The 27,442-nt window shown below is 39.9% G+C and overlaps 1 long non-coding RNA gene across 1 annotated transcript; it reads left to right on the forward strand.

Moving 5' to 3' along the window:
- LOC135178489 (uncharacterized) lies at nucleotides 1–27,265 on the forward strand. The gene is made up of 3 exons (XR_010303569.1): nucleotides 1–29; nucleotides 19,917–20,149; nucleotides 27,198–27,265. It is a non-coding gene; the product is annotated as an uncharacterized LOC135178489 (long non-coding RNA).
- The last annotated feature ends 177 nt before the right edge of the window (nucleotides 27,266–27,442 follow it).

Consider the following 27,442-nt stretch of genomic DNA (forward strand, 5'->3'; position numbering starts at 1 on the left):
GCAGAGGGATCCTCCTCGCATCCTTGCCGGTGAGTACCCATGGTGTGCACTGGTGAATGGTGGAGGGGATCTAAAGGCCGGGGGGCCTGTGTGGCCCCCCGGCTAGCTAGGGCACACACTTAGTGATCATTCTAATGTCACAGTTGGGTGGTGGTTGTAACTAATTGTTTTGGCTGAGCTCCTTTCTGTTTAGCTGCTTTTCTCTGCACAGCTAGGTCGAGCTGGAGTACTTGGCTGAACTGGAAGCTCTTGAGAGGTCAGTATTGTGTTGTGGTAGAAGAGTTTCAGTTGGAAAAGCCCTAAAAGATCACAAAGTCCAGCCTTTAATTAACATCACTATGGCCACTAAACTACATTCCAAAGTGCCATAGTCATGCATAGCCTGAACACTTTCAGGAACAGCGGCTCCAAGACCTCCCTAGGCAGCCTCTTCCAATGCCTGACCACTTTTGCAGCAGAGAAATTATTCTTCCTATCCAACCTAAACCTCTCCTGGAATAACTTCAGGCCTTTTTTCCCTCTCATTGTATCATCTCATGCTAGGGAGAAGAGCCCAACTCTCACCTCACTGCAACTTTATTTCAGGGAGTAGTTAGTAGCAGTAGTTTCTTTCAGAGAGCAGTTAGTAATACATGAAATATTTTGTCTTGGCCAGAGAAGGTTCACAATTGCAGGAGGCAGAGAACAGTACTTGTGTGGGGATTGAAGGTGCTGCTTTTTTATAAGCTAGGGTTTGGTTTTTTTTGGTGAGTTCTGTAAAGTATAGCTATTATTAATATTATTATATTAGCTATACTTAATATATGATCTATGGAATATATCATATATGGAGTATGATAATGGAAGTGTTTTCCCTGTGTTGATACTATGGAAATGTTTTATTACCAAGTATGTTATTATTAATATTAAATGCCCTTTGCTTGCTGCTTTTTTTTTTACTTGGGGATAGAGAAAAACAATCATGAATATTCTTTCATAGAATCATATCATTCATAACTCTTGCACAGTGTATCCTCAAATGCTGCAAAAAAAAAATCCCAAACTCAAAATGACCCCAAAAAACCCACACTCCAACATAATAATGTGGAAATGTGAGTTGCTGAAAAGCCAAATATTTTTTTTCTTCCTTAATGAAACTGACTTTGTTGAAGAGAATCATAGAATCAAGCAGGTTGGAAGAGACCTCCAAGATCATCCAGTCCAACCTAGCACCCAGCTTTGAAAATACATTTTATTTAATGAAATAAATAACTAAATGGAATAGAGATATATAGGAGTAAGAAAGAGATTCAAAGTTACCTGGAAATACCCCTAACTCCTGTAGATTGCTGACAGATTCTGCACACAGATCTATTAACTCTATGTGCCTGTGCAATCAACTGTTGAAAGTAAAGTATCATATCATAGTATCATAGTATCATCAGGGTTGGAAGAGACCTCACAGATCATCAAGTCCAACCCTTTACCACAGAGCTCAAGGCTAGACTATGGCACCAAGTGCCACGTCCAACCTTGCCTTGAACAGCCCCAGGGACGGCGACTCCACCACCTCCCCGGACAGCCCATTCCAGTGTCCAATGACTCTCTCAGCTTGAGCTAAATAACACATTTCTAAGACTGCATGGCTTATGGTGCTATCTGAGGAAGCAAATTCAGAACTAGTCCAGACTTCTCTCTGGCAAACAGTTATCACTTCAGAGTGATAAAAGGTTTACACTCTTTGTAAGCCATAGCTCAGCATCTAGCTGCTATTTTATTAATGACAAATCTTCCTCATAGAATCAACCAGGTTGGAAAAGACATCCAAGCTCATCCAGTCCAAACTATCATCCTCCTGTGCATTCAATTTTAAAATATTAATTCCATTTTGAAAATTAATTTAATGTCTAACAGTTTGATTTCATCATATCAACATGTTATGATAGCTCACTATTGTCAGGTATCTGAAAATATAAGCCCACATAGTTGGATGGCTGTGGTGCTTGTGGCTGTTCAGGGTATAGGTTCTACCAGCCAGAACCACAGAATTATTTTGACTGGAAAAAAACCTCTAAAATCATCAAGTCCTATCATCAGCCTAAGACCACCATGGCCATTAGCCATGTCTACATGTTTGTTGAACACCTCCTGAGCTGGTGACTCCAGCACCATCATGGACCACCTGTTCCCATGCCTGACCACTCTTTTAGGAAAGAATTTTTTCCTAATATCCAATCTAAACCTCCCCTGGCACAGTTTCGGGCCACTGACTCTCGTCTGCTTTGAGGGACAGAACAAACATAGCCACTGCCTGTAATCAGCTAGTACAAAAGTGACATCATATCATTTGATGAGCCAGCACTGTGCCCAGGTGGCCAAGAGAGCCAATGGCATCCTGGCCTGCATCAGGAACAGTGTGGCCAGTAGGACAAGGGAGGTTATTTTTCCCCTGTACTCAACACTGGTCAGGCCACACCTTGAGTGCTGTGTCTAGTTCTGGGCCACTCAATTCAGAAGAGATGTTGAGGTGCTGGAACCTGTCCAGAGAAGGGCAACAAAGCTGATGAGGGGCCTGGAGCACAAACCTTAGGAGAGACTGAGGGAGCTGGAGGTGTGTGCTAGTTTGAAGCAAGCTAGAATGTTTTGGTAAAAAGTAGATAATGGGCAGTGAAATGAAAACAATTGTGTCTCCTTCTCTCACAGTCACCCTGAGAACTCTGGGAAGAAGAAGAAAACATTTGATGGCATTCTCCATTTTGTCTCTCACTTTGCTTCTGGGCTTTGACGAAGCTGCATCTCATTAACCTTGCTGCCACTTACCTTGCTCCCTAACCTCTTGGCTGCACCTCTCTTCTTTCTGAGAACTGGGGTAAGGTTGAGAGGGCAAGGGGAGGTGTTGGGGTGGTTGAGAGCCCCTCCTGGGGACTCAGGTTTCTGGGAGGGGAGTTGTGTATCTGTATTGTTTATCCTTTGTATATTTCTGTATATAACTGTATATACTGTAAATATCTGCTTGTATATTTGCTGCTGTAAAATAAATAGCTTCATTTATATTCCTGGAGTCCCTTCTGAGTTAGCTGGGGCAAATTCAAAAGTGTGGGGGGGCGGGTTAATGCCCAAACCATCACAGGGTGTTTAGCCTGGAGAAGAGGAGGCTCAGGGGCGACCTCATTACTGTCTGCAACTACCTGAAGGGAGGTTGTAGCCAGGTGGGGGTTGGTCTCTTCTGTCAGGCAACCAGCAACAGAACAAGGGGACACAGTCTCAAGTTGTGCCAGGGGAAGTCTAGGCTGGATGTTAGGAGGAAGTTCTTCCCAGAGAGAGTGATTGGCATTGGAAAGGGCTGCCCAGGCTGATGGTGGAGTTGCCATCCCTGGAGGTGTTCAAGCAAAGCCTGGCTGAGGCACTTGGTGCCATGGTCTAGTTGACTGGCTAGGGCTGGGTACTAGGTTGGCCTGGATTATCTTGGAGTTCTCTTCCAACCTGGTTGATTCTATGTCATTCAAACCTTCACAAGTGAAATATTTCTCGTTTGTAGAGTGGATTTCTTCCCCCCTCCTTCACCTGACCTTCAGTTTAAAATATACTTTTAACAGAATGAGTGCATGCATCAATCTGTAGCTCCACACAGTTTAGATTATTTTTTCCCCCCCAAATAATCAAGGAAAGCTTATGCAAAAGTATCAAAAGAGAATAAGCACACTGTGACATTTCCTCAGAAAAACTGTTTCACTCTCCAGTGGTTCTTAGTTCAGGGATGTCTTAAGCCACTGGCATTATCTTTCATTTAAAAGTTTTCAATGGACTTAGCACTTTGAATGGTTTAGAATACAAAGTATGGAGATTAGGCTTTTGGAAATGAAGGCTGAAATTAAGACTAGATATTTTGTCTTTTTATTGTCAGAGCACTGAAAATCATGGCAATGACTGCAACTAGCTTAGGCTGAGCTTGTCTTTTTAACAACCTAAAATGTCACATCTTAAATATATAAATTGTTTGTGTCATTGGGAAAAAAAAAAGATTGTTCTTGAGAGATCTGCCTTTTGAAGCAGATGTGCTGACTACCTTGTTCTCTACCTTGAAAATACTCTGACAAGTAATCTAGACAACTGGTATTTAAATTATATATATTATATATATATATATGCATGCTTTCACCATAAATATTAATGGTTTTGTTGACTTATGGTACCTGAGGATATTGTTGAAAGCAAAGATGGTGAGGTTTTCATGGTGTGTGACCATTTGTTATCATTCTCATCCATATCAGCCACATCTTTACTTTGGCTGTGAAGCCAGGATATTTGCTGCCAACTATACTATGTGAATGAACAGAGAATAAACATTCAAAGTGGTGGGGGGGGACTGTAGGGGGGGAAGAAGAAGGAATTTGAGGTACACTGGGGCACCTTGAAGTATTTGCAGGGGGCTACAAGAGATCTGGAGAGAGATTTTTGACAATGGCATGGAGTAATAGGAAAAGGAGTAACAGCTTCAAACTGGAAGAAGTTAGATTTAGATCAGACATGAGGAAGCAATTCTTCCCTGTGAGGCACTGGAACAGGTTGGCCAGAGAAGCAGTGGAAGCTCCAAGCTTGCAAGTGTTGAAAACTAGGTTGGAAGGGTCCTTAAGCAAGTTGATCCAGTAGGAGGTGTCCATGCCTATGGCTGGGCGTTTGGAATTAGATGATCTTTTAAAGTCCCTTCTAACACAAATCATTCTATGATTCCATGATAGTTTTGCATTTCCTATCTTAATTCTATACCAAATGCATCTCTATTAGAGAGACACACATCGTCTCACTAGAGAAACTGTTAGAGCACCTAGATTTATGTCTTTGGAGAAAGTAATTTACTTGGACAGGTAATTAACTATACCTATGAAAAAAATGAATAGAGCATTACAAACACAGCAATAAACACTTTCTAGCATATCCATCAAACCACTTTCCTGTTCACACTGATGGAGTTGGAATGATTTTTAGCCCAATTCAACTAAGTTACTCTTTTTCATTTTCTTATCAAAACAATATGATAAACAATGCTGAGAGATCAAAGTATCCTACCATCCATTTTTGATTTATGACTTAGCATCAGGATCCTAATAAGCATTACCTCATGTTTATACAATATCAGTTCACTGCATCTGAGTCTTATTTCATGGGAGAAATTCCTGGTAAACAAATCTGGTAGAATCTTACATGATAGATATACAACAGAAATGGAAAAAAGTACTCTGAACTACTGGTGATTTTTTTACTCTGTTCTCATTGCATCACATTTAGTTCACTTTTTCATAATCTCTGTAGTCACTTGATGTTTTACTACAGAGAACAGACAGATCAAATTGTAGTATTGCAAACTGTCTATCACTGTTAATTCAGAAAACTCTTACCTCCTCAAGATGGTCTTAAAAAGCAGAATTGATAGCAGCAGTGTTGGAAAAACAGTTATGCTAATAGTCTCAAATGAAATAAAATATTTACCTGAGCTTAAATACATTCCAGAAGCTATTTATATGTAATTCAGACAGTGATATACAAACAGCAGCAAGAATTAATTGCTTCTCCTGAAGATGACCACAGGGCTGGAGCACCTCTCCTACAAAGACAGACTGAGAGAGTTCAGGTTGCTCAACCTAGAGAAGAGAGGGCTCTTGAGATCCAGAACAAATCCTATACCATATCTCTCTATATCTAATCTTTCCCTCTCACTCCCTCCTTCATCACAGAAAGACTATTTCCCAGCTTTGCTACAGAGATCTAAGTGCCATACTCAGCACTGGTCAGGCCACATCTTGAGTACTGTGTCCAGTTCTGGGCCACTCCACTCAGGAGAGATGTTGAGGTGCTGGAATGTGTCCAGAGAAGGGCAACCAAGCTGATGAGAGGCCTGGAACACAAACCCTATGAGGAGAGGCTGGGGGTGTGCAGCCTGCAGAAGAGGAGGCTCTGGGGGGACCTCATTGCTGTCTGCAACTACCTGAAGGGAGGTTGTAGCCAGGTAGGGGTTGGCCTCTTCTCCCAGGCAGCCAGCAACAGAACAAGGGGACACAGTCTCAAGTTGTGTTGGGGGAAGTATAGGCTGGATGTTAGGAAGAAGCTCTTCCCAGAGAGAGTGATTGGCTTTGGAATGGGCAGCCCAGGGAGGTGGTGGAGTCACCGTCCCTGGGGGTCTTCAAGAAAAGCCTGGATGAGGCACTTAATGCCATAGTCTAGTTGACTGGCTAGGGCTGGATGCTATGTTGGCCTGGATGATCTTGGAGGTCTCTTCCAACCTGGTTGATTCTATGATATGATATCTTCAAGGAATGGAAAATCAAAGATAGAATAGAGAGTGGTTTGGAAGTAATGAAGTGCCATGGCTGAAGAACTTCTTTTTCTCATGATGTTATAGTTACCTCTATTTTTTTAACTTGCCCTCCCAACAATCAGACAGTTTTAACTGCTTGAGTAGTCTCAACACCTGAATATGTGCAGCATAGAGCACTGACAGTCTAAATGTCAACACCTCTAAATTTCACCCATTCCCAAGCATGCACAGAAGGCAAAGAAGTTTTATGTAATGAAATAGGTATTGACAGCTTTGTCTGTAGTCCTCTTGTGTTGGGAAATTGCAGAAGCTCCTCTGTTTCAATCTGCAACCTCATTAAGCCAAAGACAAACTCACATAGGTACTAATTATATGCACATAGGTATTAATTATGTGCACACTTATGTGCATGGAGAGGTGGATTTTTCTGTGTCTTTAACATATTCATTTATGGAGAAAATCTTTTATTCTAGTAATAAATATCTTGGAGATCCAGTAGTCTGCTATAAGATTTTCACTGAAACTGAGGCTCAGATAAAGCAGATCACCACAGCCCATACATAACCAGTGATCGAGGAGACTGTTTTGTATCCCAAGAGGAATATCTTATGGCCTGTTCTTAATTTAGTATATTCTTCTTGTTGTGACATTAGACCAGCCAGACATACATTCATACACAGGTGACAATGATAAATATGGTTCTTCTAACACTCATGGAAAAGAGGGCTGGAACTATGTCCCTTCCATCCCAAACCATTCTATGATTCTATAATTCCTTAGCCTATTATTTAAAAAAAAAAAAAAGCATTAAAAACAAATTAAATGTACATCAAGGTCCTCCAGTAAGTTGAACTGTAACAAAAAATTAAACCCTAAACAAACAATATTGTCCTTTTTTTGATAACATTTATTTATTTAGCCAAGGTACACTCTGTTCTGTTATAAATATAGTTGTTAATAAAATGATGTGGGAAAGAAGATCTCTTATTTCCTTCTGTAGAACACTTGACTGGAAAACTAAGTAATGAGAAATCTAACTAAAGCTGCTCAGGGAAGTGGTGGAGTTACCATGCCTGGAAGTGTTAAAATGAGCAGATGTGGCACTTCAAGACATGGTCTAATGGTCATGGAGGGCTGAATAGAAGGCTGGGCTTGATGATCTTAGGGGTCTTTTCCAACCTTAATGATTCTGTATGGGGCCTTGAGCAGTTTGGTCTAGGGGAAGGTGGCTCTGCCCATGGTGGTAGGGGTGGGGCATGGAACTAGATTGATCATAGATAAATCATAGAATCGACCAGGTTGGAAGAGACCTCCAACATCATCCAGGCCAAGCTAGCACCCAGCCCTAGCCAGTCAACTAGATCATGGTACTAAGTGCCTCAGCCAGGCTTTTCTTGAACACCTCCAGAGACGGTGACTCCACCACCTCCCTGGGGAGTCCATTCCAACGCCAATCACTCTCTCTGGGAAGAATTTCCTCCTAACATCCATCCTAGACTTCCCCTGGCACAACTTGAGACTGTGTCCCCTTGGTCTGTTGCTGATTGTCTGGGAGAAGAGATGTTTTGTAAAATCCCTTCCAACAAAACTATTCTATGAGACTCTTTTGCCAGGCAAAATGGGTTTGTGTCAGCTTTCAGCTCCACATTAAAAAAACAAAACAAACAAACAAAAAAAAGAAACAAAAAAATCAAAACCCAAACTTTTGGTGTTCATATATTCTCCTGCTGAGTAAAAAGCTTGATTTGAACACCGTGGCATTACTGATGGCTTCGACAACAGAACTGCACTTAGTCTGTGATACGATTAATAGTGTCGCTGTGTAAGAGCACTTCACAGAAAAGATGAAGCAATTTACTACAGGTAAATTGAACACAAAGCGTCAGTTTTCAACCTGGACTCAGAACATTGCTTTGCCTACACTAGGAAATTATCCATTGCACTATGGAAGAGTAGCCAGTCACAAGATGAAGGGAATGAGGGAGTAGCTGGGTGCAATTTAGTACTGAAAGATGTTTGACCTCCTTTAGATGACGCAGTATGTGGGTGTACTTCCTTAGAGGTGGAGCTATCAGGGGATGGTCTAAAGAATCAGTCTCAAACATTTTATCCAGAGACATTTTATTTAATTGGGTTTTGTCAAGAGAATTATTTCTCCAAATTACTTCACCAAGCAGATTCTATTTGAAAGGTTTAGGGTTTTTTCAAGAACTTTTGAAAATAAATGTTATCATTTTTTCAAATCACTAGTATTTTCTTTCTCTAAGTGAAAATGATCATTTAGGGTATGTTTAGCTTTATTTAAAAGAAGAAAAGAGAAAGAGAGAGAAAAAGAGAAATATTTTTGTTTCTACTTGTAGTAGTATGTACAAGTTCTATGATTCTAAGTTTCCTTAGAATCATAGAATCAACCAGGTTGGAAGAGACCTCCAAGATCATCCAGTCCAACCTATCCCCCAGCCCTATCCAGTCAACTAGACCATGGTACTAAGTGCCTCATCCAGGCTTTTCTTGAACACCTCCAGGGACGGTGACTCCACCACCTCCCTGGGCAGCCCATTCCAATGCCAATCACTCTCTCTGGGAAGAACTTCCTCCTAACATCCAGCCTGTGCTTCCCCCCGGCACAACTTGAGACTGTGTGCCCTTGTTCTGTTGCTGGTTTCCTGGGAGAAGAGACCAACCCTCACCTGGCTACAGCCTCCCTTCAGGTAGATGTAGACAGCAATGAGGTCTGCCCTGAGCCTCCTCTTTTCCAGGCTAAACAACCCCAGCTCCCTTCACCAGTGAAGCTCCTGTTTCACCACTCTACTCTACTACACATCCAGCTACAGGTCAGGAAAAGTCTGGAGCATTATCAAAGCATGTAAAGAGCTTTTGGCATTTAGAATTATTTTACATTATTTTAAAATATTCAAAATAAGAAAAAAAATCAATTTTACGAATCACTTAAGTGTTGACATCCAGATATAAAGAGGGTAGTTTTTTTTTACTAATGTATCTTTTCATTAGTAATCACTAACTTAGACCACAGTAGGATATAAACTGATAATGTGACCACTTTGTCATTTCCATCATGTGACCAAATCACTATCAGAAGTCAGTGGAGGTTATGTAATACAACTCCTTTTCATTAAAACAACAACAGAAATCCCAGCAGTTCTTAAAACTTACTGTGTTCTAAGAGGTGCAAATGATTACCTGTTGTGCTTTGCCTGATGTGATTCTGGGTATCCTGGAATGTTGGTTATATGTTGTAAGATACCTAAAACATGGTGTCTTGTTACCATGGCTGTTCTCAAAATAAAGGTGTTCAAAGTAGGGTTCATGGAGATTTTAAAGTTATGATACTGAAGATCCCCACTGAAGATTAATTTGAAAGGTTGAATTCCAGTTACTGTGTTACTGAAGTCCAGTTACTGCATTACGATTCTGGTTATTCCATTACTGCATCCAGTTATGGAGCCCCTATTACTAGAGGGATGCTGGAGGCTGTCCTGAGAAGGGCTACAAGGATGATCAGAGACCTGGAACACCTCTCCTGAGAGGACAGTCTGAAAGAGTTGGGGCTGTCTGTCTGGAGAATTGGAGGCTCTGAGGTGACTTTCTTGTGTCCTTCCAGTATCTGAAGAGGGACTACAAAAAAGATGGAGAGGGATGTTTTAGGCTCTCAGATAGTGACAGGACTAGGGGGAATGGAGCAAAGCTGGAGGTGGAGAGATTCAGACTGGACATGAGGAGAGAGTTTTTCAGCATGGGAATGGTGAGAGCCTGGAATGGTTACCCAGGGAGGTGGTTGAGGCCCCATCTCTGGGAGTGTTTAAGGCCAGGGTGGATGAGGCTCTGGCCAGCCTGATCTAGTTTGAGGTGTCCCTGCCCATGGCAAGGGGGTTAGAGCTAGATGATACTTGTGGTCCCTTCTAACCCTAACTAATTCTATGATTCTACGAATTCTAGAGACATTGAGGTATTACCATCAGAAGTCCTAAAGACATCAAAGTACTTCTGAATATAAACAAGAATTTCCATCCCTTATCTCTTACTTATTGAGAAGATGCTATAATCACTCATCCTAGAAGAAAGAAAATCATGAATAACTCTGAGGACAGGAACAAAGATTTCATTATCTTGCAGATATTTTTATTGCTATAAGCAGCTAAGAATTCTCTCCCTGCTGCCACAGTGAATCTTCCATTATTTTCCCTCCAATGATGCAAATTTATCTGATGATAGTGCACCGCCATTGACCTCATGCCTTTACATCCCATAAATACACCTCTGTAGCCCACTAATACAGATCTGCCATAGCTAGCAAGAAGCCCCAGGCCCTGTACTGAATTTGTAAGGTCTGAGGATGGAGAAATGTCACATTTGCTCAGTCTGAACTTGTCTTGACCTGCCTGGAGGTTTGCTTTCACTTGGTTAGTCTCTAACAGCATTTTTCCTAATGACCAGGTGGTTATGGCCAATTTGTTTTACTTTTGCTTACTTTAGTATGGTAAAATTCTATTTTTATAGAGTAGCAAGTAGCTGTTATGTGTAAGGAAGGATGGTTTTGACTGCACAGTAATGGCACGGGATAAGTACTTTACAGTAATGATACTACTATGATGAAACCTGGTATGACAGTAGAGACTTTGAGAGATGGGGCAGAGGATGCAGTGTGCAGGACTACAGGCATGAGAGATGGGGCCCAAGCAGACACCAAAGACCTCATGGCTAAAAATAATTTCTCAGTGATCAGCTGAATAAATGAAGGTATGGAATTGGAGAAAAAAGGTATACAGTTAACACAGAGAATGAAGTAAATGTGATTAAACATATAGAAAGTCTATATCATAGAATCATTACAGTTGGAAGACACCGCTAAGATCATTGAGTCTAATCATTAATCTGAGACCACTATATCCCAAAGTGCCATATCTACATGTTTTTTTTAATACCTCCAGAAACAGTGAATCCAACACTTCCCCAGGCGACTTACATGGTAAATTAAAATGTAGTGTGGGCTTGCAGATCAATAGAGAAATAAGAAAGTGTAGAAGTGTATTAGCTTACTTTAAAAATCAAGGTGCATGCTCAAGAAAGTGAGTCATCTTCAAAGAACTGGATAGCTTAAGAGAGGGTGTGTGCCAATTAGATGTTAATCACATAAGATTAGAAATGGGAAAGGAATTCTTCCCCATGAGGATGATGAAGAAGCATTGAAAGAAGTTGCCCAGACAACTTGTAGAGGCTTTAAGCTTGGCAGTGTTCAGAGTTTTGAATGGATGCAGACTTGAGCAAGTTAATCCAGTAGGAGGTGTCCCTGTTCATGGTAGGGAGATTGTAAACAGATGATCATTAAGGTCCTTTCCAAAGCAAACCATTGAGAGAGTGATTTGCCATTGGAATGGGCTGCCCAGGGAGGTGGTGGAGTCACCATCCTTGCAGGTGTTCAAGAAAAGACTGGATGAGGCACTTAGTGCCATGGTCTAGATGACTGGCTAGGGCTTGGTGCTAGGTTAGACTGGGTGATCTTGGATGTCTCTTCCAACTTGATTGATTCTATGATTCTAATATTATTTTATTTTAAAGTAATCAATGGATTTTTAATAGATCAAACACTGACTCAATAACTAATATTCTGCTTTCTTTCCTAACATTTGTTTGGGGGATGTGTTGATATATTTTCACCTATCTTGAAGAAAAGTGCTGTTACTGCTTATTTCTGGTATTTTAGGAATACTGTTTTCTTCCTTAGAATGAGATGAACATACATTAAGGCAAAGTAAGTTGTGTCATGACGTTTTATGTAAGAGAAACAAGTGTGTGTGTGTGTATCATGAACTGCTTCAATACCTTATTATTTTGAAAAAAAACTTGGCCTGCCCTAAAGCAAGGCATAGACCTTAATAAAGAATAACTCTTTATGACTGTTTTACTTGATTGCTTTTGAGCAGAGGAAAATGAGAAATCATTATGTGCACTAGTAGAAGCTTTCTTTAAGTGGCAGTTCAGTTTAATTCATGTCACCTTTCTCATGACAGCGATAACAAATAAAGAAACTGAGGATGGATTCCTAGGGATAATTAAGCAGTGTTGATCTCAGGAAAGTTGTCTTTTCAATGAAACACTGATTGCATTGTTCATAACAAAACTACCTCAGCATGACAGAACTAATTAGTGACCATCTGAACTTACTTAGCCAAACGAAAAAAGCAATTAAAAATGCCGTCATCACTGAATCTACTGCTGAACAGCTGGTTATATTGATAAGCAATACAGCAAGTTAAAGCTACTTTGGAACACAATGGACCTTAATCTGCTTTCTAAGTAGTAATTAGAAAGTAATAAGAGAATATGAGATTACTGTTGAGGAACTGTTATGATGCAAACAACTTGCAAAATACAGTTTAATCCCCCACTTCCCAAAACCAAACCAAAACCAAACAATAAAACAAAACAAAACCCCAAACAAACATTTTTATTTTAAACAAGTAGGTGAAAATCTGAATTTCTCAAGAGTGGAACCTATAAAGCCTCAAGAAGGTTTTCACTGATTAGTTGTTCTGTAATTTTAAGAGGCCTATGGACTGCAAATTTTATGGTAGATTATATCTTCTTTACCTTTTGCAGTCAGGATGGCCACTGAAATAAATTGGAGCACAGAGATCAAAAGTTCAAGTGCATTAGTCAGTCATTTCATTACCTTTCCTATTCATTGTGTTAAAACAATGACAATAACAACAACCAAAAAAAAGAAAACAAAGAGGAAAAGAAAAAAAAACAGAGAAAAAATATAGCAAAGCCTCTCTTAATGTTTTGAAAATGAAAAATTGACAAAACCTGAGGAAATAAATAGATGATGAAGTGACACAAGTATTATTTGCATTAGTTTTTCTAATTACTGATGTTAAAATGCATGCTAAACTTGATTCTTGCAAACATTATGCATTTTATAGTGGAGTTTGTAAGTATTCATTACTGAACATGGAAGAAGTGTGAACCTTCTATAAAAGAAATGATGTAATAACTTCAGTCAAGATAACCCTATGCAAAGCTCTAAACTTGGGCAGAATGGCTGGAAACTGCCAAGCAGAGGTAGACATGAAGGTGTTGCTTGACAGCCGCGTGGAGGTGAGCCAGTGTGTGCCTGTTGGCCAAGAAGCCAAAAGCACCCTGGCCTGATTTAGCAATAGTGTGAACAGCAAGACCAGAAAAGTGGTTGTCCCCCTGGACTCAGGAGTAGTGAAGCTACACGTGGAATGCTCTGTTCAGTTTTGGGGCTCCCCCTACAGAAAGGACATTGAGGTGCTGGGACACATTCAGAGAAGGGCAATGAGGATGGTGAAGGGTCTAGAGAACAGGTCTGGTGAGGAGCATCTGAGGGAACTGGGGTTGTTTAGTCTGGAGAAAAGGACATTAAGGTGAGACTTTCAGGGTCTCTATAAAGCCCTGGAAGGAGGTTGGAGCCAGGTGAGTGTTGGTCTTTTCTCCCTGGAGACAAGAGATGGGAGGAAATGGCCTCAAATTGCCCTAAGATAGGTTGAAGCCGGATCTTAGAAGAAACTTCTTGAATGAATGGATTGTCAAAGACTGGAACAGTCTCCTGAGGGAGTCAGTTGAATCCCTATCCCCAGAGGTGTTTCTAAGAAGACAGACATAATTTTCTGTGATGTCCTAGAACACAGGAAATTCTATGTCAACATGAGGAAAAACTTATTTACAGTAAGAGTGCTGGAGCATCAGAGCAAGCTTCCAAGAGACACTGTGGATTCCTCTTCTCCAGAAGCTTCCAACACTTGTCTGGATTAGCTCCTGTGTGGTCTGGCCTAGGTGATCCTGCTTTGGCAGAGAAGTTGGACTCAATTATCTCGAGAGATCCATTCCAATCCCTACCATTCTGTGATTCTGATGCTCTGATTATTGACTCCTACCATTACGTAACTACCAAGTCTGATGCAAAACCACATCCCTTAGCATCACAGCTGTTACCAGTCTTTTGCTCTGCAGAGTTTTCTCCTCAGCACCTCCAGCAACTATATTTTGAAAAAAAAGAGGATGAATTCAGCTATATAGCTGCTCTCTCATGTTCTATCAACAGGGAAACAGGGAGATGCAGGAAGATTGTGTGGAAAGCTCAGGCACAACGTGCCTTCTCTTTGATTATCAGTCTAAAGCAGTGGTGCCTAGTATTGGAGGAGACAGGGCACTCATTACAGTTTAGTACAGGGCAACAGGGCAATTATCTCAATTTAATACAAAGTAATGGACTTTGACTCTCTCAGTGACATAAACCAGACACATCTAGAGCAGTAGGATAAATGGTCTGGCCAGCAATAGGGAGAGTGATAAAACAAGGAAACAAATCTAAGAGCAATAATCCAGATCTCGAGGACAGAAAGAACACACAATTCTGATCGCTCTCAGGAACCCACTTTTTGCAGAATCAAATCAGCATAAAAGGAAACCTGCCAAGAGCAGATAAATGAATCAATCAGATGGGTTGCCTGAAAAAAAAAAGAAAGGTAAGAACAGTGAAATGAATGGTCTTTTCAAACAGTGACATGCAGACACTGTAGAACTGTTTAGCTGTGGAGGTCTGTCATATAGCTTTGGTACAATTGCTTTGTTTTCCTAAAGAGTCCCTATAAATGTTTCATGCAGATGTTGACTCTTTCTTTGGTGTTTGCCCAGGGAGGTGGTGGAGTCACAGTCTCTGGAGGTGTTCAGGTGTTCAAGCAAAGCCTGGATGAGGCATTTAGTGCCATGGTCTAGTTGACTGGATAGGGCTGTGTGATAGGTTGGACTGGATGATCTTGGAGGTCTCTTCCAACCTGGTAGATTCTATGATTCTACACATATTTGCAAGGATGTCTCTACTGCTGAACTTGTTTCTGGTTTTTGTTGTTGGTTTGTTGTTTGTTTGGTTTTGATTTTGTTTGGTTGTTTTTCCTGTTGACATTTTTGTGCTTTCATTTATATTTTGAAGCCATTAGAATTCTTGCAATCAGGTTCTTCTCTTCCTAGATGAAAACAAAGAAGTGTAACGACAGCCATAATTTAGTTTCATCTTTCAACCACGAAAATGAAGAAGTGTAACAGCAGTAATAATTCAGTTTCATCTTCCAACTGCAGTTGTCAGCTGAGTTCTTTCTTTAGAAATTTTCCACCAGACTGTAATCTGAAAATGATTTGAAGGAAAGACCTTGTGTTTATTTTCCAGCAATTGACTGACTTTTATTTTAGCATGAATTTAAGCTTCTCTTTGTGATTTATATGTAAAACTCTACGCTGTTTTGTCTCATTGAGGAAAAGGAAATCGCTCACATTTGTCATACAGCTTAGAAAAAGTATTGATTCTCTTTTGTCTATTTGAAATATCTTAAATGGAACAGATTAATTTTTATCCCTGCATGGGGAAAAACTTTCTGCTCTCTGCTCCACTTCAACTTCATGGGTTTTCAAGGCTGAATATGTGTCTATTTAAACATGCAAATAACCAACATCCTATAAATTATATCTGCCTTTTCCTAGATTTTAGTCAGTTCAGAAATACTGACTGCTGCCCATTATTTTGGCAGATGAGAGCTCATAGAATCATAGAATCATAGAATCAACCAGGTTGGAAGAAACCTCCAAGATCATCCAGTCCAACCTAGCACCCAGCCCTATCCAATCAACTAGACCATGGCACTAAGTGCCTCAGCCAGGCTTTGCTTGAAGACCCCCAGGGACGGTGCCTCCACCACCTCCCTGGGCAGCCCATTCCAATGCCAATCACTCTCTCTGGCAAGAACTTCTTCCTAACATCCAGCCTATACCTACCCTGGCACAACTTGAGACTGTGTCCCCTTGTTCTATTGCTGGTTACCTGGGAGAAGAGGCCACCCCCCACCTGGCTACAATGCCCCTTCAGGTAGTTGTAGACAGTAATAAGATCACCTCTAAGCCTCCTCTTCTCCAGGCTGCACACCCCCAGCTCCCTCAACCTCTCCTCATAGGATTTGTGCTCCAGGCCCCTCACCAGCTTTGTTGCCCTTCTCTGGACATGTTCCAGCACCTCAACATCCTTCTTGAATTGAGGGGCCCAGAACTGGACACAGGGGCCCAGAACTGGACACAAATATCTACAAACTCACACAAATAAGAAATCATTCAGGTAAAATGCAAATATTACACACCCAAAAAAAAAATCAAAAGTAGTATATTTGCTATTTCTGTATTGTTTTTGCTGCTGCTGCACAGAATCCTAAAGAATCACAGAAAGATAAAGGTTGGAAAGGGCCTCTGGAGGTCCTCTAGTCCAATACTCCTACAAAGTCACATTCATAATACCTGTCATTCCATGAGCATGATTTTATATAGTCTGAAGTAGCTATGAATGGGGGTTTCTACCAGATAATATTAAACATTCACATATGATAACATCAGGAATTCAGAGCTGGAGGGTTTGTGCCCTTGGGACAGGTGGTCTTCACAGTGGTGGCCCATTTGCCTGTTTGTCCCCTTCTCACTGATGGGGCAAGCAGAGCAGTGAGGAATGTCCAGTCCCACTGGGACAATGCCATGAAGCTGTTGATACTGACTGGACAGAAACGGTAATAGAAAAGCAAGTTTAAGGTTATCAAGGTTACTGCCTACAAGAAATCTGGGGAGCTTCTTTTGGCATGACTTGTAGTGATAGGATGTAAAAGAATGGCTTTTTGCTGGCAGAGCAGAGATTTTGTCTGGATGTTAGGAAGAATTCCTTACAGTGAAGGTGGAGGATACTGAAACATTTTGCCCAGGGAAGTTGTGGATGCCCCCTCCCTGTAAGTATTCAAGGCCAGGTTTGATGAGCCCTTGAATAAACTGGTCTTGTAGAAGTTGTCTTCTGCATGACAAGTAGGGATTCAAGCCAGATTGTCACAGCCCAGTATCCTGAGCCACCCTGGACATCAGGGGAGGTCATACAAGGATTAAAAAAAATTCCCTTGGCAAAAATTAATGCAAATTGACACCAAATGTCTGATGAGTTGGTTTTATTGGAACCAGTGAAAACTCTCAGTAATGGAAAAATAGGAAGAAAAAGGACATGGAAAAAGTGTGAGAGAGACAGAGAGAGTTAAGTCAGACAAAAAGAAAGACATTGTAGAATCATAGGGTCTGGGTTGGCAGGGATCTCCAAAGGTTGTCTAGTCCAATCCCCTCTATGGTCAGCAGGGACATTCTCAACTAGATCAGGCTGCCCAGAGCCCTGCTATGTCTCACTTTGAATACTTGCAGGGATGGGGCCCTAACCACCTGCCCAAGAAACCCATTTCAGTGTTCCACTTGGATTCAGAGACATTTTCACAGGCACAGTTCAAGTCCTGCAGTGGTGGATGTACATTCCAACAGGGTCTCCAATGGTAGGTGCCACATGTAGGCCCTTTTGTGGTCCTTTTATACCCTCTTGGCAGGGGTGGGGCATGGGCTGCCCAGGCTGATGGTGGAGTTGCCATCCCTGGAGGAGTTCAAGAAGAGCCTGGATGAGGCACTTAGTGCCATGGTCTAGTTGACTGGATAGGGCTGGGTGCTAGGTTGGACTGGATGATCTTGGAGGTCTTTTCCAACCTGATTCTATGAATTTATGAATTATGTTCAAAAATACAGCACATAAAGAGAAAAGCAGAGGCAATAGCATATTTTTCAGTAAAACAAAGACTACAAAGAGTTGCTTTATTAGATCACTATTTTTTAAAAGCATTTTTGGGAGCTGAAAATGAATATGACACAAAAAGGGTTTAAATTGAGAGTTTCTCAGTGGAAAGAGCCATTTTTTTTTTTTTATTCTTACTGGAGTAGTCTAGCTCACCCTATATTTATTTGATTTCCCTGTCTCTTTGGAACAATACAACTGGCTTGCTAACAGGCAAGGTGCCATTTTAACAGATGGTTGGGGGTGTAGAAACCAAAAAGCCATAAACGAACATCATATGTGTTTGCTGAGAGCATGAGTCCCAGTTGGAAACACCCAAACATCTGCCCGTCCTAAGGTTATCAATCTATGGTTGAGGGGATGTGCCATCATTATTCTTTTTCAAAAGAGATCTTTTATCTGAAAACTCATCAGTCAACAGCTTAAAAGACCAATCAGTAAAATCAAAGAATTCTTTATTAGGAAGAAATAAATAGTGAATTAAATGTTTACCTTAAAATATTTTCTAACTGTATAAAATGAATGTTGCCAACAACTCTAGCTTTTGGCAGATTAGTGACTTTGAGTTTTCACAGGAGCTTATTGGCACCTTACTCCAAACAACTGTAAGCTCAAGATATTGTTGTGTTCTTCCTCCAAGGAGCTCCAACCAACTCATTTTCTGTCCATTTAAAAATGCTTTCAGCTATAGTAAATAAGAAGCTTTTCTCAGTGGTCAAATGGCACAACATATGGGAATGAGGAGAGATTTTTGCCACAGGAAAGTTATTACCTTTAAGGCTGAGCATATTTGTAATGCACTACAGCAATTATTTCTAGGGCTTTTTTTTTTCTCTCTTACAAAACAGTCTCTAATGCCATTAAATACACCAAGATTTTTTTCCTATTTAATATAATCATATAACAGCAGAGGATGAGTCTTTTCTTAATCAACATACAGAATGCTCTCCATATTAATATTTTATTTAGAAAATTAATTTCATTAGACTATACATATTAGGTTAATATCTGAGTTATGCATTCCTCAGCTTAGATTTTTAATTTTATTTTAATATGGTAATGAAATCATTTTACTGCAAAGAAACAAAAAACTTTTGCAAGTATTTAATGATAATTTGTATAGCTATCTACTTGTTTTATAGTGTGCTCAATATATAAACCACATTATTTTACTGAAATTGCAACTTTTTATGTAGTCCAAGAATTTCTGCATAGAATATTCATGATTAATAATGTACTTATATTTATTATTCTACAATGTATATGAAGCATTATGAGTTATAAATGCAATAATGGCAAATGACATTATTAGACACTTGAAAGGGGCAGTTAGCTACTCTAACTATATTCAGCCTTTATTAAAATGACATGTTATAACATTTATTGAGTGATTAACAGTGAGGAAGTTGTCTAGTTTACAATACTTTGTAACTATTTGTCCTCTTTCTTTCCTCATCTTCAGTCCCTGAGATGTATCCAATGTATTCCTTCCTGAGAATACATCAGATTTGAAAGCAGACTTCAGAAATATGAGTAATATTTGAGTAATGTTGGGAGTAATATGAATTATTATAATTCATATTACAGTTGTAAGACTTAGAATTGCCATCTTTTTTCTCATCTTCAGTCTATAATATTCCTCCCTGAGAATACATCAGATTTGAAAGCAGACTTCAGAAATATGAGTAATATTTGAGTAATGTTGTGAGTAATATGAATAATGCTAAGAGTTGCAAGCTAAAAAAGATGAATTGGATATTTACATCCAAGCAATTAGCTCGGTATACAAATTAATTTGTTGCATTATATCTCTTTAAAATTATACTTGCACCAAACACATTTTCAAAGCAAGCAAAGTCTAAAAGCAGCATTTCAACATTGATGAATATTTAAATCATTATGAATGTCAGAATGTGGTCTAAAAAGCTTTTGATTGTCTTTGTTATTTTATAATCTTAGAGAACACACATTTTGTGAGAGGATTGCAGTAGAATCAAAGGAGATGGAGGCTTTTTTAAATAACCAAGACCTAAAACCAACTGAGGTTTCGCAGAGCCAAAGGCGGTATTTTGAATGGCATCTTGAACAAGAGCACAGGTGTAGAAGCCTTAATGCACATGGGAAGAACTCCAGTGTAATCAACATTCCCCTTTTAGCTAAACTACAGATGTTCAACCCAACTATAAGAACAAGTAAGGAATTTTGCTTATTGGTAAACGTGTGCAAACCTATCACTGCATACACAGAAAATAGAATTTCTTTATGTAATTGCCTGATATAAGAGACTGTTCTTGATGATGTTAAAATTTCTTGGTTTATTTTTGCTTGTAGAGATCATAGATAATGTGTTACTTGTAGTCATGGCAATAGTGCTTTTGTGAGTTTGTTTTGGAAGCATTTGCCTTTCATCTCAAAGTTGATGTTGATTTTCGCTTTCCTGTTCATGGAGAAAGGAATTGCACCTTTCAAGACAGGTGAAAAAAAAACAAACACCTACTAGAAGAAAGAGTCATGAATAATCAATAGACCAAAGTGTGCTTGCAATGATATATTTTAGAAGCAATTATTAAGAGAAAAAAATAATTGAAATATCTCATTCAAGCCAAAAAAATCAGTGTATTTGGAAAAAAACCCAGTTTACTATGCCTGTTTGTATCACTCAGACCATAAAACTTTCTCAACCACTTAAAATAACAATTTACTTTACAACTGATAGACTTTTTCTACTTTGTTTTCTCAGTTCACTCAGAAAGGTGATAAAATGCATGCATGACTTTAAAGGAATGCATCTCTTGATTTCAGTAGAAAGAAGTAATTATGTAAAGATACTTGGGAATGAAAATAACTTATTGAACCATTGTTATGTGCAAGTGATCTTCATGTAAAGGTTTAGTACCACAATAATCCTAAGTACAGTATTACCTAGTTCATAGAATAGAAACATAGAATCATAGAATCAGTCAGGTTTGGAAGGGACCACAAGGATCATCATTATAGGTTGGACTGGATGATCTTGGAGGTCTCTTACAACCCGGTTGATTCTATGATTCTGGTTGATTCTATGATCTAGTTCTAACCCCCTGTCATGGGCAGGGACACCCTATCCTAGATCAGCCTGACCAGAACCCCATTCCGCTTGGCCTTAAACACCTCCAGGGATGGGGCCTCAACCACCTCCCTGGGAAACCCATTCCAGGCTCTCACCACTCTCATGCTGAACAACTTCCTCTTCATGTTCAACCTGAACCTACCCATCTTCAGCTTTGTTCCATTCCCCCGTGCCCTGTCACTCCCTGATAGCCTAAAAAAGTCCCTCCCCAGCTTTTTTGTAGGCCACTTCAGATGCTGGAAGGCCACAAGAAGGTCACCTGGGAGCCTCCTCTTCTCCAGACTGAGCATCCCCCACTCTTTCAGTCTGTCCTCATAGGAGAGCTGCTCCAACCCTCTGATCATCCCTGTGGCCCTTCTCTGGGCACACTCCCATACATCCACATCCTTCTGGATGCAATTAACAGAGTTTAATTTTGATCAACTGGATAGGTTTGGAAAACATCAAACATATAAACCAGTTTTCACTGGTAAAATTGTTACATATTTTATTATAATTGTAATAAGTATCAGAAGTTGAAGACAATAATTTTCCAATGAAATGAATAAAGAATTAATTACCTGAAATGCATTCAAAAGCTGTATTTGCTAACGTTTTTACGCCTTCATGGCCTATTTCAAGATAAAATGTGGAGTTTGTGCAGGTTGTTTTAACAAATGAATGGATCATCAATAGTTTTGGGAAACTGAGTTTTATGAATACAATTTAACAAAGCAATTGTCTGGAGCAATGACATAGAATCATAGAATCAACCAGGTTGGAAGAGACCTCCAAGATCATCCAGTCCAACCTATCCCCAGCCCTAGCCAGTCAATTAGACCATGGCACTAAGTGCCTTACCCAGTCTTTTCTTGAACACCTCCAGGGATGGTGACTCCACCACCTCCCTGGGCAGCCCATTCCAATGGCAAACCACTCTCTCTGTGAAGAACTTCCTTCTGTCTTCAGTTATATTAGATGTCTTCTCTGTGTTTATGCTGAAAACATCTGCTTTTTGTAGCAAATAGAAGTCTTTAGATGTTCATGAGTAGTTGCTGCAGGTCAACAGATCTGTAGAGAACTGTAATATACATAGTTTGCTGCTCAGGAAGGGATTCTCAATTAGCTCTGAAGGAGCATGCAAAACCCCAAAAGGTAAAGCAGCGTAGAGCACATTTTCTGATCTAAGTGCCTACTAATTAATAATTCTAGATGTATTTACATGTGGGAAAGATAATCTTTCCTACCAAATTTCTTTATTTTGTGATTTCTCTACAAACAGTAATGTAATGAAAACCCTGAAGCTGTATCAGGAACATCACAACTACGAATTCAAACAGCCCTGACAGGAATGGAGTATAACCAATGGAAATCCAGCCTTTGGGGCACCACTGCAGCCACTTACAGAGAGGTCAGAAAAAAAACAGTCTCATTCTTGCTCTCTTCCAGAGGTTTCTACTAGTTTGAGATAGGAGTAACTCCAAACAAGACAGTTTTGATCTTGTTATGTTTTTTCTCAGGGAGATCTGTACAAAATAACCCCAAGGGATCTAAATGCAATTAACATTGTGATTAACTCCTTACTACCATTCCTGCAGTTTGTGTCCAGCAGTCAGTAAACTGATAATGCAATTGCAAACTTAGCTTCATTCATCTCATGCTTGAAATGAATTTGTTTTCTATGGAATAGTCAGTTATTGCAAAAATGGTTTATTTTCATCAGAACAAATATTTGAGCTGTTAATATTACCTGCAAAATGAAATTCCAAGGACTCTCAAGGAGTGAAACAGTAAGGTATATTTTCTAAGGCTTAAAAGAACATTAGGTTGTCTCTCTGCTCCTGACCTTATGGACTCTAGACCTTGTTCCCAGAACTAGAAAATACAGAAGAAGGTCCACGAAGATAATTTACCTCTTATCTAATCGATAACCTAAATTCTAGGTTATGAAGGTCTAAGAAGGATCTATTTTAGGATGCAATTCTTCCACTTGTCAGTCTTCACAACAGAAGACTGACATGAGAAAAAAATAATTATATGGAAGATGAAGTGAAGTGTTGGACTTGATAATCTCAGATGAACAATTTCTTCACTGAAAGGGTTATCAAATATAGGAATAGTCTGCCCAGAGCAGTGGTGGAGTCACCATCCCTGGAGGTGTTTAAACAGCTTGTAGAACTGGTGCTTAGGGACATGTTTAGTGGTGATCTTGCAGTGCTGGGTCAAAGGCTGAACTAAATGATCTTGATGGTCTCTTCCAGCCAAAGATAGTCTGTGATTCTGTGATACGAAACTAAAATGCTTTCTTCTGAAACAGCTGCCTCTAAAGCCTTCACCATTGGCTGAGGGCAGGAACTCAGGCTTCTTCAACTAAAACCTCTAGGAACAGCTCAGAGTGCTATTCAGAATTAGAAGGTGGAAGTATATCACAAGGTTTTAGATTTTGCTCTCAGAAAAAAATACACCCAAGCATCTGATATATTGTATGACAGAAAAAGAAGGAATTGATCTGTTAATCATGTCCATTTAGTAGGGCCCACAACTTCAGTACCTTGCTGATTTATGGGAGTTTTTATATAGACGTAAATGTCTATTTTTATGTGTACAGCAAACATCAGCAGCTTTGGGGAAATAGAGAAAATACAGTTCACAGACCACAAAACTGGCAAGAAATTTGTTACAGCTTGTTGTGCAGAAATAAATTTGTCCTTTCAGCTCACCACTTCATCTCACTGTAAAATGTAAGAGAGCCTTTTGCATAGGTGACATCTTCAGCATTGATCAGCCATTTTTAACTGGTACAATGCATTTCTGTTACATAAACTCACAGCAGCTAACAAGAAATCCCAAATGAAAATGTGGCAGCTATGAACATGAAATTTCTTCGCCTTCGTACTGAATGGCTTCTTCCTAAGATCCAACCTAAACCTATTCTCCTTCACCTCAAAGCCATTCTCCCTTATCCTGTATACTCTCCTTCTGAAAATTCCCTCTCCAGCCTTCCTGTAGTGTTGGGGTTTGGGCAGCACTGAGTGATTTGAAATAAGAGAGCTCGAGGGTAACATTAGGACACAGAGAAGGATGTGAGATAAGGAGTGCAGCTTCGAGGAAAACAACGTTGAAGAAGTTGGCAGAGAAGCTGCAAAGTTAGCTGTGCAAGACGACTAAGGGGGGCCAGCCAGTCAGATTTGCTCCTAGAGCATGTGGACAGCCCATACTTTGTTGTGCAACCTATCAGAATTATACACATTGCATTAGAGATCGATATAAACATGACTTTTAGCTGCAATAAAGGTTCGACTTATGCATCATGTTGGTGTCTCAGCATCGTTGCAGTCCCTGCATGATCTAGGAAACCCTGGCACTGTAGGTTCCCTAGAGTGACTGGACAAAATGATCTTTAAAGGATTGTTCCAGCACAGTGTGTTCTGTGATTCATTCTAACTGTCTCTGGCCTGTGACAGTAGCTGTGAAGTGGCCTCCTTGTTTTTATCTTGATCCATCTTATTTTCTCCCCATCCTGTTGAGGAGGTAGAGAGGATCGACATATAGCAACCAGTCAAGGCCAGCCCATAACAGACCACCATTAATATTTTGACATTTTCAATAAGTCATCTATATAATTTTGTTGATGTTAGTTCTAGTTTATATATTTTTTTCCATTCCATAAAAGTGTTCCACAGATAAATTCTCATTTTCCATATGAAGTCTAGGAAACCACTCTAGAAAACTGCCAAGCATTTAGAAAGTTCATTCTCCTAACTATGGCATAATAGACTTCATCAGTACTTCTTCAGTACTTTCTAAAATGACTGGTGAGCCCAATTGTTCAATACAAACCCAGGCATTTTGTAACTGTGATTTTAAAGACAGGATGCAGAAGCAGCATTTCTTTTTCCTTTTCTTAGCAAGAAATTAATTTGCTCTGGCTCACCTCTCTGCTTGACCCTCCTTAGGCTTTTTGCATGAGACAGATCCAAGAAACTACTGGATGCTGAATATTAATGAAGATACCTCACAATACCTAGCTCCTAAGAGATGATAAAAATATGCAGTGTTGCAGCTAACAAGTGTGTTCCCATGGGCACTAAGAATTTTATTTAATTCATTTAAATGGAAAATTAAAGGAAATAAAATTGTAATCCCTGTGGGTAAAGGATTTTAAATAATATTCTGTTTGAAATATAACAAGTTCCATGATATAAACATAGACTAAAGCATCATAAATTGTGGGTCAGGCTGTAATGCCATTTGCATGACAGTAAAGCTGGAATAACAAAGTGAAAATCAATAAAGTTACTTTGCAGTGTCCATTATCATACACTTTACATAAGCTGAAATACTTATGCAAGGCTTAAATGTCAATGATGCTGCCAAGACATATTTAATCATTATTATAAACACAGCACATAGATATCATCCTCAACACTGTAAATAACTAAAATTATAAGTTCTTGTAGTGTTCTTTTAAATGTTCATATACTAAAAGCCTATGTTTTAAAAATAGAATCATAGAATCAACCAGGTTGGAAGAGACCTCCAAGATCATCCAGTCCAACCTAGCACCCAGCCCTATCCAGTCAACTAGACCATGGCACTAGGTGCCTCAGCCAGGCTTCGCTTGAACACCTCTAGGAACGATGCCTCCACCACCTCCCTGGGCAGCCCATTCCAATGCCAATCACTCTCTCTGTGAAGAACTTCTTCCTAATATTCAGCCTAGACCTCCCTGGCACAACTTGAGACTGTGTCCCCTTGTTCTGCTGCTGGTTGCCTGGGAGAAGAGACCAACCCCCACCTGACTACAGCCTCCCTTCAGGTAGTTGTAGACAGCAATTAGGTGACCCCTGAGTCTCCTTCAGGCTAAATTACTCCAGCTCCCTTGGCCTCTCCTCACAGAGCTGTGTTCCAGGCCCCTCACCAGCTTCATCACCCTTCTCTGGACTGAGATGAGAAATGAGGAAGAAATTCTTCCCATGAGAGTGGTGAGGTGCTGGAATGGGCTGCCTAGAGAAGCTGTGGAGGCTAAGAGGAAGTGTTGAAAACCAGGCTGGATGAGTCCTTGAGCAAGCTGCTCTAGCAGGAGGTGTCCCTGTCCATGGCAGGGGGATTGGAACTGGATGGGCTTAAAGGTCCCTTCACACCCAAAGCATTCTATGTTTCTATAATATCTTCCCTCACTATAAGCAGAAATGATATAAATATGTTCTTCCATATCAATTTACCGTAAAATGCATTTAGTTTTTTTCTCAAGTTTTAGTTTTTCTCTCTCAGTAAAAATTGATAAAGCATGATACATGCCTGTGATGGTTTGGGTGTACCCTGCCCCCCCACACTTTTAGAAATACCCAACTAGACTCATCTGGCTTTGGGAATATAAATGAAGCTATTTATTTGCAGCTAGCACAATATACAAGCAGCTATTTACAGTATATACAGTTATATACAGAAATATACAAGGTAAAAGTAATACAGAAACACAACTCCTCTCCCAGAAACCTGAGTCCCCAGGAGGGGCTCTCAACCACCCCTGCACCTTCCCCCTGCCCCTCTCAACCTTACCCCAGTCCTAAGGAAGAATGGAGGTTCAGCCAAGAGGTTAAGAAGCAAAGGTGAGTGGAAGGTGAGGTTAGGGAGATGCAGCTCAGTCAGTGCCCAGCCAGAGAGTGCAGCAAAAATGGCAAGAGTGTTATCTAATGCTTACCTTTTTCAGCAAGACTCTGAGGGAAGTAGACATCACCATTGTTTTCTTTTCACAGGCTATGATCTAGTTCTTTTCACCAAAACATTCTACCCTGCTTCAAACTAGCACAATGCCTCAAGAATTAAATGTGGGAAGCAACAGGCTGGAGGGTGATGAGCAGAAACTACAACAGTAACCTGAGGAATATTAGCTGAAGGTTTATATTTAATCTAATACATCATCTTTCTCTTAACAATGTACTGACAAAAATGATTTAACAATGAAATTTATTCTTGGAAATATTTGATAATTTGTCTTTAAGCACAAGGACTTTGGTTGTCTAACTCCAGAACTTGAGAATATTTACAGTTACCCTAGTTTGACTATTTTACATTTAAAAAATTAAAATGTTGTTCAGCATCTCAGTAGCATTACAATGTTCAATCAACTCGGTGTTTTACTTTCTCAGGTATGTTTCCTGCTTTTTGGAAGACAGTTTTCAGGCTTTTTGAAGTGGAGGAGCACAAACTTTCAGGAGATTTCATCATTTCAAGATGTCACTTTTACTTTGCTTCCCAAGGTGGAAAATAAATACACTGAATTCCACTTTATGCACATAGCATTTAGAGTATTTCTACCTCTGCAATCCCACTAGATATGCTTTTGGAAAGCTTTCTATTTAGATGCATCTCTGCTTCTGAAATACCCCAATAT

Source organism: Pogoniulus pusillus, chromosome 9, assembly GCF_015220805.1.
Source record: "Pogoniulus pusillus isolate bPogPus1 chromosome 9, bPogPus1.pri, whole genome shotgun sequence".
In the NCBI taxonomy this organism is placed as follows: domain Eukaryota; kingdom Metazoa; phylum Chordata; class Aves; order Piciformes; family Lybiidae; genus Pogoniulus; species Pogoniulus pusillus.